The sequence below is a fragment of the Myotis daubentonii genome, chromosome 11 (genome assembly GCF_963259705.1).
Source record: "Myotis daubentonii chromosome 11, mMyoDau2.1, whole genome shotgun sequence".
Classification (NCBI taxonomy): Eukaryota; Metazoa; Chordata; class Mammalia; order Chiroptera; family Vespertilionidae; genus Myotis; species Myotis daubentonii.
The window spans coordinates 34,900,601-34,914,986 of NC_081850.1; the positions used below are offsets into that span (position 1 = coordinate 34,900,601).

General features: G+C 44.0%; 1 pseudogene; it reads left to right on the forward strand.

The window, feature by feature from the left end:
• Positions 1-13,898: 13,898 nt before the first annotated feature.
• LOC132212947 (U2 spliceosomal RNA) lies at positions 13,899-14,123 on the forward strand (annotated as a pseudogene).
• Positions 14,124-14,386: the final 263 nt, after the last annotated feature.

Sequence of the window (14,386 nt, forward strand, 5' to 3'; positions counted from 1 at the left end):
CCCTCCCTCTCTCTCACTCTCTCATCTTTAATGTTAAGCAAATGAGGACAAATTTTAAAAGACATGTTTTCTATGAAATTGTTTTCATTAAGTCTAAAGACATGTGAAATCCAAATTATAGTGTTTAGAGGTAGATACTTACATGGTCAAAGACTGAAGAAAAGCCAGGAAATGGTGAGTGTACAGGGACAGGCCAGGCAGGGGTGGGAAAGGAGCTGACATGTGCTAACACCGTTCTAGACTCACTGGGGAAATAAGTCTAACAGAGTCTCGTTGTCTGAGGATGCTGAGTAATTCCTTTCTAGAATCATATAGCATCCCAGCATTGGAAGGAACCTTAAAGATCATGAAGATGAGTAGATATTTAATGTATTTATATAGATAAAGTCCTTAGCATCCTTATTGCTCTCTTATAGTCATTCTCCAATTTGTCCATATCTACTTTTAAAAATGTGCTACTCCAAACTGAATACATCTTTCCAAGTGGTCTGTGTCACCTAGTGGAGAGTAGAAACATCATCTCTTATTCTAAACATTATACTTCTTCACTCATTGCAGCCCCAAATTGCCCAGATCAACGCTCTGGTTCTTATTAACCCATTTGATGACGACAAGTTCATATTCCAGTGTGACTCTAGAAATTGGTTGGTCATAGAGAGAGAGGGTAGCATAGTTTACAATTCGATAACATATGAAAGTGGCCAATTATTTATTTTTTAAATGCTCCAAGTTCACCTAATTTTTGGTTAGTCCACATATCTCCACATGACAAAAAATATACCGCCAGCAAGGTCCCCAAAGGTATTTCGGAGGAGTCTTGGCATGCCAGTCCAGGGAAGAAAATGAAGTTGCTAGGCACCATTTGTCCTTGGTGACTGCTCTCTGGCTCCACCTACTGGCATCAGGGTCTCTTACCGCTTCTCCAGTTCTCTGGAACTGAGACACACAGCTCCACAATATGCGGTTTGCAGAAATCGTTTTCTCTTTCCTTAGAAAATTTAAATGATGTGAATTTCCTGGTTTACAGTTTTCCGTCACCCATGTTATCCATGAGGTCACAAAAGTCCCTCCAGCGGTGGTTCGATGTATCAGTAAACAATACCTTGATTTGTCTGGGCTAAGGTGCACAAAGATAAAATGATTAAATATCCTTACCCATCTTGTGCATAATGAGAAAGTGAATCAATTTACAAAGAAATTAAATTATTAATAATAAAAGTATCAACGTTAATTTGTACTATTAAAAGATAGTGTGTGTGTATAATTTATCCCAGCCTCTAGTATTTAGCAACATATTGCTAAATACATCCTTATTATATATATTTTACATTATTGAATACATTTATCCTATTTCATGTTTAATAGTCCCTAATGACCCATAACAAGCATTTTGCAGAAAGATAGTATAAAATGCAGTGGAGTTTCTTTTTATATAATTTAAAAAGAGAAAAGAAAATATTTGTTTTCATTCAATATTCTCTAGTGTATATGAAAAGTCTAAAGTGTATTTGCACTACATAAAATTAATATATTTATTCATATTACATTATTTATAATCACCAAACCAAACCTTATTCTCTATTTACTCTTCCATCTCTTAAGAAGTCTCCTTCTCTCCTTCACTTCCTACTCCATGGAACTCACTCACGGTGTTTTTATATTTGTAGAGTCAATCAAATACCGTGGTTTAAAAAAAAAAGACGGAAATGTTTGTCATTGAAGAATTATTTGCATTTCCATTCCAATTTGGTCCATTCCTTTAACAAATATCATTTGAGTATCTTCCACACACCCAGCCTGTTCCAGGCACTAGGGAGGTTGAGGTGAAATAGACAAGTCATCCTGCCCTCATGTATGGTAGCATTTCAGCTGGGAAACAGACAGTCACAGAGCCAATACATAAATAAATCATTTCAGAAAAGGATGGAAACTATGGAGAAAATAAAGCAGGGTAGGGGATAGAGAGTGATGGGCGGGGAGGAGGGGAAGGAGGCATTGTATGTAAAATGATGTCAAGGTTCAAAAGCTGCCCTATTTTCTGTTTCTCTAATACTGGACTTGGCTGGCTTCCATCCATTACTACATCCTCCCTCTTCCTCCTCCCCCTCTGGAGGCAGAAGAAAGGGAAGGAAGAGCAAAGGGCAAATGACTGAGTGGTGGTTGGGACTGAGTGAGACTAATCGTATGACTTCAGACAAAGAAAGAGGAGGAGCAAAGAGGTGCCAGGAACTTGCTTTGGCTTCAGCTCCCAAAGAAGAGAGCAGAGACTCCAGGAAGAGGAGGAGCAGAAACCTTAGTGCTTCAGGGGAGGACAGAGAGGAGGACTAGGGGAGGGAGAGCTGTGGGCCAGGGGGAGGATAACGGCAGGGAAGGCTGGGAAGGGAAAGGGAATACAAGATCTTCTTTAAGATGAGCTTGGCTAGTGTGGCTGAGGATATGCTTCCTTCAGTTGGCAAAATGCACAGTAGATTGCTTAAAGAGGCACGAACCAAGGATTATTCATCTGGGGTCTTTCAGTCTATAAGAGATTGTCTTTTTGTTGTTGTTGTTGTTGTTGTTAATTGTCATCCAAGGATATTTTTTCCATTGATTTTTTTAGAGAGGAGTGGTGGGGGGTGAGAGAGAGAAAAGAAAGAGGAGAAAGGAGAGAGAGAAACATTGATGTGAGAGAGATATACTGATTGGTTGCCTCCTGCACATGCCCCAATTGGGGCTGGGAATTGAACTTGCAACAGAGGTACATGCCCTTAACTGGGAATTGAACCTGAGACCCTTTGGTGCACAGGATGACGCTCTAACCACTTAGCCATACCAGCCATGGCTAAGAGATCATCTTTGAACAGAATTCAAGAGGTCAAAGAACTTAAATGTTTTAAAAAGAAGTGAGGAGGAGGAGAAAGAAAAATAGGAAGGGAGGGAAGAAAAGATATCCATAAAATATTGAGAACATAAAATACATCTTTATTTTGACTAACTTCTAACTAAAATTAAGCAAAATCAAATATGATTGCAGGCCACATAACAATTGTTGTAGATATCAGATATCTTGAAATATCATTTTGCTCATTACTATTTCAAATTTATAATGGGTAGGAGGCCTACCTCTGCGTTTCGTTTACTGCATTAAAAAGAAGCGCCGAAACCGGTTTGGCTCAGTGGATAGAGCATCGGCCTGCGGACTGAAAGGTCCCAGGTTCGATTCCGGTCAAGGGCATGTACCTGGGTTGCGGGCATATCCCCAGTAGGAGATGTGCAGGAGGCAGCTGATCGATGTTTCTCTCTCATCGATGTTTCTAACTCTCTCTCTCCCTTCCTCTCTGTAAAAATACAATAAAATATATTTTTTAAAAAAAAGAAGCACACATATTACTATGTCTCACGTTTTCTTAAATAGTCTAATGGCTACATTGCAATGTAATTGGCTCACTTTGTTATCCCATGCATTAGGTTTTATGCATCTAAATATATAAGCTAAATATATAATGCTGAGAAGGAGTTCAGAAGCCGACGCAGACTGCGGAAGTGGCTAAGAACCCCTGTGTTAAACTTTGCGGAGAGCTTGATGGGGAGACCAGAATCCTTCCAATCGTTGGTGCTGGGGGAGCCTGCGAAACTGCCTCGGAACAGACAGGACCACATTCAGCCCTTGCCTCGGGGGCTCCAGGCACTCAACTTAGGGGCGATTAATAATAATAACGATTCTCCTCTCCAGCTGGCTTGGGAGTGTTTCATCCTGTGGGTTTGGGTGCTGTCAGGCATTTCAGGGGAAATAGTGCCATCTGGTGGCACATGCTCCTCCTCTGCTGCACACTATTTGTCTCGCGGTTAAGCACATTCACAGCAAAAACACATTGGCGTTTAGACTGGTCAGTGCCTAGCTCGGCCCGGCTTTGTTCCACTGCACGTGTCCAGCCTTGCCAATTCCCCATCTCACAGAGTCGACGCATGATAATACTCAAGCGAGATTCTGCACAACCACGCCTAACGTCTCCTGCATAGAAATGCTCAGCAGGGCAGTGACTGGCAGAGTTGGAATTTCAGCTCTCGCAAGGCTTCAATCATGGCGAAGGTCTCTCTCCCTCAGAAACAAATTTCACTTGTGATAGTGCTTGGAGCGTTTCAGATGCAAGGTGCACACGGAGATGGGAGGGCTGTGGGCAGAATAGCGGCCATTTCCATCTGTCTGGGGGCTGCAGGTGGCATTGGTCTCAGTGGACTCTCTGGGTTTCTGACACACTGATCCTGGATTTGCTTCCGAGTTTTGGTCAACTTGTCCTGGAAGCACCAGCTGTGACACTGGCAGCTCACAGGGCTCTGAGCCTTCTCCTCCCCTCCCTGACCACTTCTCATGACTTCCGCTGCTCCCTCCCGGCCCTTCCTCTAAGATTATAGCAACAGCCTCCTAACTGGTCTCCTGTCTCCACCTTTGTCCCTGTGATTTCATTCACCACCTGCAGAAAGAGTGATCCTGTAATGACACCAGTCAAATCATAGCACTCCTCTGCTCAACATCTGTCTCACTCAGAGTAAAAATAAGTCTCTACAATACCCTATAAGGCCCTGTAATAGGGCCTGTGGGTAACTCTGGTCTCCTCTCCTACTGCCTTTATCCTCACTGACAATCCAGGCATCTTCGCTCCTCAAACAAACTAGGCATGACTCTGCCTCAGAACATTTGCACTTGCTGTCAATCTGCCTAAAACACTGTTCCTTCAGGCACCAACATGGCTCATTCTCTCACGTTCACAGAACCAGAGACCTGTACCCCACCCCCACCTTATTTTTTTCCACAGTACTTATCACCATCTCACATTTTATGTATTGTGTGGACTGTTTGTCTCCCTCCTCCTGCTAGAATACGATCTCCATGAAAATAGTGATTGTCATCTCTCCAGTTATAGTATCCTTAACGTCTAAAAACGTGCCAGTCACAGAGCAAAAGTCCAGTGAATGGTGTGTGGAACACTGGTATTTCCTGCCATCGGGAGATCACATTCTACCAGCACATAGACCTTCTTTCTCCAGCTGCAGGAGATCCGGCCCCCACCCCCACTGCAGACTCCCCTGGCCCCTAAGCTCACTAGTTGACCCTCTCATGTTCTAAACTACAGCAGGTTTCTCTGCTGCTTGTAGCATTAAAGCAAGACCCCAGAAAGCAGGGTGATCCCAAATCTACTGTTCATTTGAACCAACCTTGGGACACAAGATCACTGAATTAAATGTGTTGACTATGATTACTTTGGGGAAGTCATTGCATCCAGATTGACAATGGCAGAGGTTCTCAACCTGTGGGTCACCTAAGACCATTGGAAAACACATATATAATTACATATTGTTTTTGTGATTAATCACTATGCTTTAATTATGTTCAATTTGTAACAATGAAATTGGGGGTCACCACAACATGAGGCACTGTATTAAAGGGTCGTGGCATTAGGAAGGTTGAGAACCACTGTTAGGATGGCTCTGCTTTAGTTTCGCCTTGGCAGCTTTTAAAAAATACCATGCTAAGACCTTTCCACTAAGGGCTTCTGGCCCACGTAGTCTGAGCTGGAGGGTCAGGCATCAGTATTTTTTTTAAGCTACCACGTGATCCTAATGTACTTAATGACCGACAAAGCACTTTCATGCATCGTTGCATGTGCTTCTCACAGTACACCCATGTGATAGTTGGGATGGTTGATGTTTTTGTCCCTGTTTTATAGGAGATATCCAAGAGGATAATTTACTTGGCAGCCAGGGAGTCTAAGAGCCAAGATTCAAATCCAGTTCTGGCTCCAAACCCGGGTTTTTTCCCACCAGAGGATAGCAGAGGTCATCCCTAAATGAGGCTGTGTATCCACGCAAAGCAACCTCTACTTTTCCTCAATAACATGCTTCTAACTGCACTTTATTGTCTGTTTTCTCCATTAGACAAACTCGAGGACAGAGATCAGGCTGCCGTATTCACTCAGAGGCGAGCGTATTCTAGGCCCTCCACAAACTATTTGTTCAGTGAGTTAGTGGTTGTTTGAGTGAGTGAGCGAATGAATGAATTAATAAACAAATGAACGAACAAATGAATGGAGCCATTGTACCCATGATTCATTGCCCTATTTTTCTTGCAAATTTTGTTGCTCTTGTCCTGCCTCAGTGGCTGCACTGCCCAGAGAGAGTTACACTCATATGCTGACTTTACACCAGGGACATGGGAGCTCATGTTTCACTCAGTTCAGGGGAGCGTCAGGAACCTTCCTTTCTTTCCTTTTCCTCAGAACATTTGTGCTGGTGAAAGATTGACTGGGCCATTGGCATGAAGAAATTAAATGTATCTCTGTTCAGAAACCCCAAACCAGCAGGCTTGTCATAAGTAGGTCTCAGTGGACTAATTCTCTCTCCCAGCAAGTCAAAGGGAAGGGAAGAATGATCTTCATTAAGATGTTTCACCAATCAATTTCTTTCCAGATGAATCGAATGGCTCCCTGCACACTGGAAAAGTCCCATCACCTTCAGTCAAGGATGTTATAGTCACATTACCAAGTCTGTGACTGGAGCCTGTGGACTGGCGTTTCCCAACCTTGACACTATTGACTTTGAGGGCTGGATAATTCTTTGTTAGAGGCCTGTTTTCTGTGCACTGCAGGACTGTAGCAGCAGCCTCTACCGTAGATGCCAGTCACACACACACACACACACACACACACACACACACACACCTCCCACCACAATGATTAATTTTGTGTCCTCTTGTCTGGGCCACAGTGCCCAGCTATGTTGTCAACATTATTCTGGATGTTTCTGTAAGGGTGCTTTTGGATGCGATTGACATTTAAATTGGTGGACTTTGAGTACAGCAGATTGTCCCTTACAATGTGGGTGGGCCTCGTCTAATCAGTTAAACTCTAAGCAGAACAAAAGACTGACCTCCCGGAGCAAGAGGGAATGCGGCTAGCATACAGCCTTCGGACTTGCACCCCATCCTCGGCTCTTCCCTAGGTCTCAGCCGATGGCCTTTCAGTCTGAACTACAAATATTGGACTTGCCCGCCTCCACAATCACGTGAGTCAGTTCTTTAAAATACATCTCTGTGTATATACAAAGATCTTAATGATTCTGTTTCCCTGGAGAACTGTGACTGATACCACCACCCCTCCCGTATTAATTACCCAACTTTTGGAATTAATTACCCCCCAAAATGTCCCCAAGCATGGCCAAAAGACCCCTGGGAAGCAAAACAGTCTGTTGAGAACCACTGCTGTGGACCAATGAGGCTGGACTTGTCTCAGGACACAGTTCCTGGAGAAGCTGACTGGGTGGGAATGATTTGGAACCCACAGGAAACTAAACTGTCTCCTGGGAGGTGTTTCTCTATGTGATTTGGCTGCGGATTGTGCCAAGCCTGACCTGACAGCAGAGGTCTCAGGAATCTCTGGAATAGCTTAAGCTACGGATCAGCCCTTGCCTTCAGCCATAAAATCCTCTCCTAAAAGAGCCATAGTATATGCTTGAATTTTACTTCAAATAAAAATAAAGCTTACCGAGCTCTTTCATTTATAGAGCTCTCTCAATTTATGTTGAAACATCAAGTATTGCTTGGAGAAGATGAGCCATAAAGCAGCTCAATCAATGCAGATTTTGGATGCTTATATAGGGTACAGGAGAGACTCAGTTACAAAAAAAAAGAGGCAAAGGAAAATATAGTTATTATTCCTGAGTTGTAAGCTTTAATGTTCTAAGTCCTTCCTTAAAACAATATGGGGTGACTCCAAAAATGCCTGTACTGATGACAAAGATACTTCAATCAGAAATGAAGATAAAGGGTTTATTAAATGAAATATGAGAGTAAGAACCAGCAATATTTCTAAATTGCATATTATTTTCAAAGTAGCTTTAAATATGTGCATGTCATTAAATAAATACGACATGGAGACATTTGGCTAGTTTACCTGTATCTGTGAAAATTTAAGTAACCAAGTTGGCCCAAAGACACTTTGAGGAATTCTCTCTCTGGCAGAGGAAGGAGCGCCTATATTCAAGCATATACGGTGTTTCTTAAGGCAAAAGGATCAGGAGTGCAACAACCCTCTCTTCTCCTCTGCTTTGCCACTTTTAACCTTTTTTTCTCCACTTCCCTTTCCCATTCTTCTCATCCTCTTCTGCTTCATCCTCTCCCTTTGTCTTCTTGTTCTCCTGGCTTTGCTCACTCTCCTTCCTTCCTTCATATTCCTTTCAAGTATGTGCCTTTCCAACATCTCCATCCCTTTGGTCATCAGCACCCATTCTTGTTCACATACCAAATTCCGATGGAAGGAAGCGAAGAAATGTGGAGGAAGAGGTAGAAAAAACCAATTCTTGTTTTGTCACTGAACATGTAAGCATGTAGGAGCCTACAGGATGGACAAGGTGTGGGAAAAGTTGGGCAGAGGATGGTTCTCAGCATGAAGTTGGCAAATATTATTCATTGCCTCCCATGTGAACCTCAAAATGGGGCTCCCCAGCACATAACTCCAAAAAAGCAAACAGACATAGAAAAGTGAAGGTTATATCTTAGTTATTCCTTCTATTGCAGGTATGAATGTGCTGCAAGAATCAACATTTTTTTTTCTTTTTAAATCAGATCAATTTGGCTAAGCTCCCACCCACCAGAGGTAGTGAATAATTTCTGGAAACGTTGGGTTTCTGGAAACCACTTCCTCACTCGTGGACCATAAAAAGTTCTACAGAACTTTAGCTGCCCATAAAACTGAGGGGTGCAGGGGCCTTTAAGCGTTAGTTCATATGGTTGCCAAGAAAATGTCCATTCCCTAAGCCCTGTGACCTCCTGAGGCAGGTGCTTCTGGCTCACCTCATGTTCCCCCACATTTCAGGAGTCCGGCCTCCCCATCCCCACCTCCACTCTACTTTGCATCACCACCTCATTTTGCCCTTCTAACACCTACAATGTTTTCCCCCTTGGAGATTCCAGCTCCCTTCTCCCAAGAGCCCAGCTGCTGCCTTTCTCTTCCTCTCCCCCTACCCCCTCCTCCTCCCCCTCTTGAGGAGCAGGGGTTTGAGGAAAGGGGAAATGCCTCTCATTCTTTTAGTCACAGCTGTGAGAATGAGACTAAATTAACGCCTCAGTAAATTATTCTCCCATGCTTCTATTTTCTGATTTTCAGACTTTGGTGAGTTTTCTCAAAAGCTCCTGCTTGAAATACTTGAACAAACTGTTGGGTTATTTTTACTTTTTAAAAAAAATCTTGGTTATTCCTAAGTATTGTTTCAAGATTTGCATTATTTCTTTATTATTTTTTTCTTTTGTTCCCATGAAAAAGACAGGATGGCTAACAGAAGCAAGTCTGAATGTGGCTGTACGTTGCACTACTCTCCCAGGGGTGTGTTTAAAAGCTTTCCCTACCTTTCCCAGGTCCTTCCCTAATGTGTGTAATTCATGGGTATTTTAAAAGATTAGTCTTATGAATACTTATTTTTCCTAATGTATTTAAAAAGAATGCATGTGGGGCCAGGCCAACTCTTTTCTGAAGTTAACTCCAAAGTAATTAAATGGCCAGAGTCATTTGTTGCCTTATAAGGCAAGAGTCTGTAAGACCAATCCTTGCAATTTTTTCTTTATAAAACTCTTAAAATCTGTTCCTTCTTTTCACTCCCTGCTGTCAGCACAGTGGCCTCATGTGACTCTCTGTCTAGGGGACTGAAATAATCCAGTTATTCCTGCCTGCGGCAGATCCTGCCAGTAGCCTGTCCACATTCCTCACCCTTCCTTCCTCATTCCACACTGCCCGGCCCTTCTTCCCGCAGGTGCATCTTTGTCTGAGGGTTTCTCTGATGCCACCAAATGCCTTCTTGATGCCCACGTGGTAGGCTGGAAGTTCTGGGGAACCACAAGCCCCCACCCCCAGGAGCAGCCCTCAACTCTTGACTGGTGAGAGTTCATGTATAAACACCCCAGCTCCTGGACCCTGTGGGTGGGATCCCTCTGAGGTGTGTGTTCTGCACGGACTCCCAGAGCCCCCCAACAAGATTCCTCTCCAGCTATCCGCCATGAAAAACAGCTTGACGAAGAACACACTGTTGGCTGCCTTCTGTTCCCTGTCTCTCTCCCTCAGTCCCATACTAGTCTTTCCTGGCCTTACCCCAAAGAATCAGTTCCTTGCACGCAAATCTTTGTTTTAGGGTTGACGTCTGGTGGAGCTCATTCTAAGATACTGCCTCTCATGTTTACCCCCACAAAACATTGAGGCACAGTCTTATTAAACTTTTTTTTAAAAGTTCAAAGAGATTTTTTAAAAACTTTGCAAACACCGCCACCTCCACTTAGAAATCGTTGGCAACTTCCAGTGGATAAAGTACAAATGGTCTTGGTCTATGGCCTGAGACGCTGTACGAGTATCCTTTTTCTCCATGCTGTAGTCCTATTGCCTGCAACCCCAACTCAAAATGGAGGTTTCAACCACCTGAAACTATTCACCTACTCCCAAGGGACATGGTGCTCGTCTTAACCCCCAACCATCTGCTGGCACTGTTTCCCTCACATGAGTGCCCCCACATACACACACTTCAGTGTATCTAAAGTTACCAACCAGCATCCACTCTCTGAACCCTTTTGTTGAACACACCATGACGTTGGCACTTTGCCCCTACTTCTTTATTCTGGTATTTACCATATCTTGTTTGTTCCTATCCTGGCCTTCCCATTTGGACCGTAAAATGCTCCTTGGGTAGTTGAATCACTTTCTAGAACACCTAGAATGCAGCTCTACAGACAGTAGATGATAAGGCAAAATTTGAACTCTGGCCCTGGACAGGCCAATAACTAGGATAAAACCCAGCCGGGGACATGCGGGTCGTGCTGAGTGAGAACAGAGACGATACCCCAAAGAAGCTGCAAGAACTGGCCTGGATATATGCCATCCAGAGCAGGAGCGTCCCAAGGTGCTGGAGTATGAGGGTGCCTGACCAAGGGGTGAAAGGTAAAAGTAAATTAACAGGAAAACACTGACGTGGGGGTCAACGTCTTAGAACTGTGCATTTAACGCCACGGGGGAGCCCTAGGAGAAGGGACGAATACATTGCCATGTGGCTTTCCCAAGCCTGGAGAGCAAAGGTGCAATGCCTAAGTTGTCATTGCAGATGGTAAAATGGGATGAAAAAACAGACAGAAAGTAGGATCGGAAACAGTTCATATTCCTTGGAATGAACAGTGATATTCATTTACAGTTCTGTACCAGGGCTATGTTAGCTCACCCACCTTCTTTCTTAATATAATTCAGAGAGATCTGGACCATCTGGAACATTGATCAATTACATCAATAAAATAAAGAATGGCTACTAGGCTGGAGACCTTGGTAAGAAACGTGTTGAAGAAGGTGGGAGACAAACTCTACAGAAATTTAGGGACAGACCATTTCAGTAAAGCTTTCAGGAAGCGCAAAAGCTGGGACTTAAAAGGGGGGGTACACATTTTTAGAGCCAGGGGCATGTCACGGCATCCCCTCTGAAGCAAAGACACATTGCCTCCCCTGGCGGTCTCTAATACAGAGGAGGAGGCACAGTGCCTGGCGGGCCTCTTCGGGTTCGGGAGGCCGCATAGTCCACATGTGGGAATTCTGCTTCGGTCAATACCTCAAAGGACATGGCCGGCCGCCAGCTGTAAGTGGGGCCTGGATCAGGAAGGCGCTGTACTGCAGGGCAGGCTGTGGTGAAAGCAGCCTGCTCACTTGGACCAGAACATCGGGCAGGCCCTGCGGAGTTGGAGGTGCCATGGTGGGAAGAGGTGCAGGTAAGCCCGACTAGGAGGATCACACCCAGGGCCTTGGGGTTCTGGAGCGAGGTCATACCATCTGCACCGAAGAATTATCCAGGTGCCCTCAAAGAAATGTATGCATACTTTAACAGCTGATAGCTCAATTTTGAAAATGAAATGTATTTTAATAAACTCTGCCTTTCTAATAATTCAAAGTGTGTGTGCAGATCTTGGGGGGACACCCTATACACATCCCAAGAAACAGCTCCTGGCATGTCGCTGAGCCCTGATGGAGAATGCTTGACTGGAAAGTACCCAGGACCATCCTCTGTAACTGCCTATATGAGCTGAGTTATGTTCCACCTGTTACTTCACAAAGCCAGTGGACCCAGCACCAATACATTGTAAGATGGAAATGGTCTATCAGGGTCTGAGCCCATGGAAGACCAAAGGGCATGCGTTCGCTGCATGAGAAGCGGCACAGACCTCCATACCACCCACAGGACTGCACCGTCCCCCTTTCTCAGCTCTCCCCTTGGCCATGAAGCAAGGTGCCCCTCAAACAGCCGCAGGAGGAAGAAAAAGCCCAGGCCTAGTGGACAGGTGAGTTGGCTCGGTTTGTGGATGCACGCTGAGACTAGACGGCGTCATTCCGGCCTCACTCAGGCTGAAACAGGGAAGAGAGGAGACCTCCCCAGCAGGCAAGCAGTGTGCGTGAGCATCCACTTCACGTGGAGGGAGAGGTGGTGCCGTGCGGTCGCGTGACCTCCTTTGCTGTGCAGTGTCCCCTGTTCAGATGCCGTGTTATACAGGACCCATGCCTATGCATCAGGCACTTCATGAACTTCTGGCTTCTGGCGGCGGTGCTGGCTGAGGCCCTGTGGGCCGGAAACGCAAGCCCATACTTGGAATAGGACTGTGTCCCTGTGAGGAGAAACCGCTGGTCATTCCTGAATAAAAGGCCCAGTGTCCTCCACTTACCAGCAGGCGGCCTGTTGTCCTCTGGGGATAACGCCATAGCAGGGGCTCAGCAATGGTTTCTGTTGCTGGCAGCTTCTGCTTCAGAGGAAGGCACGAAAGTTCATGCCGTTGGGCCCATGTGAAGCCTCCATCTCTGCCATTCCGTTCAGGCACCCGTCATGCTAGCTTTAGATGCTGAAATGGCCTAATGCTGAAAGCTGACTAATGTCAACTGACTGAGTCATTCTGTCTACTAGGTGGTTTAGTGTTCACAGCGAATGCCTTTCACTGAGTATTAACATGGAGAAAATGTCTGCCGTTTGTGTCCACTTTCATATGTCCATCCACATGCCTTTACCCTGGACCTCCTTATCTCCCATCATCCTTTTCCTTCCAGGCCTCTGACCAGCTGTTCGAGCCGCTGGCCAATGATTCGGGGAATGGTTCCAGGGCACCCCATGGATACCAAAAGCCATGGATGCTCAAGTCCCGTATTTAAAATGGTGCAGAACCATGCAGACACACCTCTGATCAAGCCTAAAATAAAAATTTAAACAAAAACTTAAACCCAGAAAACATAATTGACATAATTGTTCCCATTCTAGCTAAAACCAGTGCTGGTACATGTCGCTTGAGGAGTTTCGTTTTTACAAAATCATAGTACAATTTAAGTGCTCTTTATATACATGACAGTGTGTGGGCTGTGAGTGATATTAACTGATCATTATTTTTACTTTTCCATCACACGCTGACGTGATCTTTCATTAAAGGTGGCACTTTGTGTTGCAATCAGATACATTTTTATTTTGCTCGTATGATTTTTCTGCTGCTCCTAAACAATTCACCAAAGAAAGTAAATTAGGACAAGGTCAATTTTGTGTTTACTAGACAGCAACCAGAACTTTCTGAATATGTAGTTAATGTTTAGACTATATTAGCACACTTTTTAGCAAATGTACAGTATTGAAAAGCATAACCCTCCCTCCTCCAAAGCAGTTCTTTTTTTACTAAAGGAAAATGTGTTGGCAACTGCTCTGTTTGCAGGGATTTATGATTCTAATAGGTCCTGAAAATAAAATCCAATCTTTGCCAAAATCTCACTTATGCTTTATATCAATAACATGCTCTTTACCCCTGCTTATGAATTCTGGAATCAGAGAAACAACTCCAATTAGTTAAACACCCATTAATTAGAACTCTAAAGAACTGATTTTGAATCGCTTCTCGGCCTTTTGGCTAAGATCAAGTGTAAGAACTGATTTTGGGGGAGGGAGATGTGTGGGAGCTGACACCTAACACACTTTATTTCTATGAAAAAGAGAAAAATTGCACAAAATCACGTGGAATTGAAAAAAAAGGCAAATATTTTTCAGAATATATTTGAAAGTGTGTAGTTCAAATTTAAACCATTTTCAGTGTCTAATGGTATTAAGTCACTCCAGTAGACCCCAAAGAACAAGACATTCTATTTACAGAAACAAGTGTATTATACATTTAATTCTGAATTCTGGTGCCTTGCAAAAGAGGGGTCAGAAGGTTACAGGGTTTAATCCTCAGTTAACTAGAAAAATCAAATCAACAACGTGAACTCCATTCCTTAAACAAGTAGCTCTTAATTTTAGCTGCACGTTAGCATGGTCTGGGGAACTTTCCAAATTTTTAATGCCCAGGCTCCACTCAGACTAATTACATTAGAATTATTGG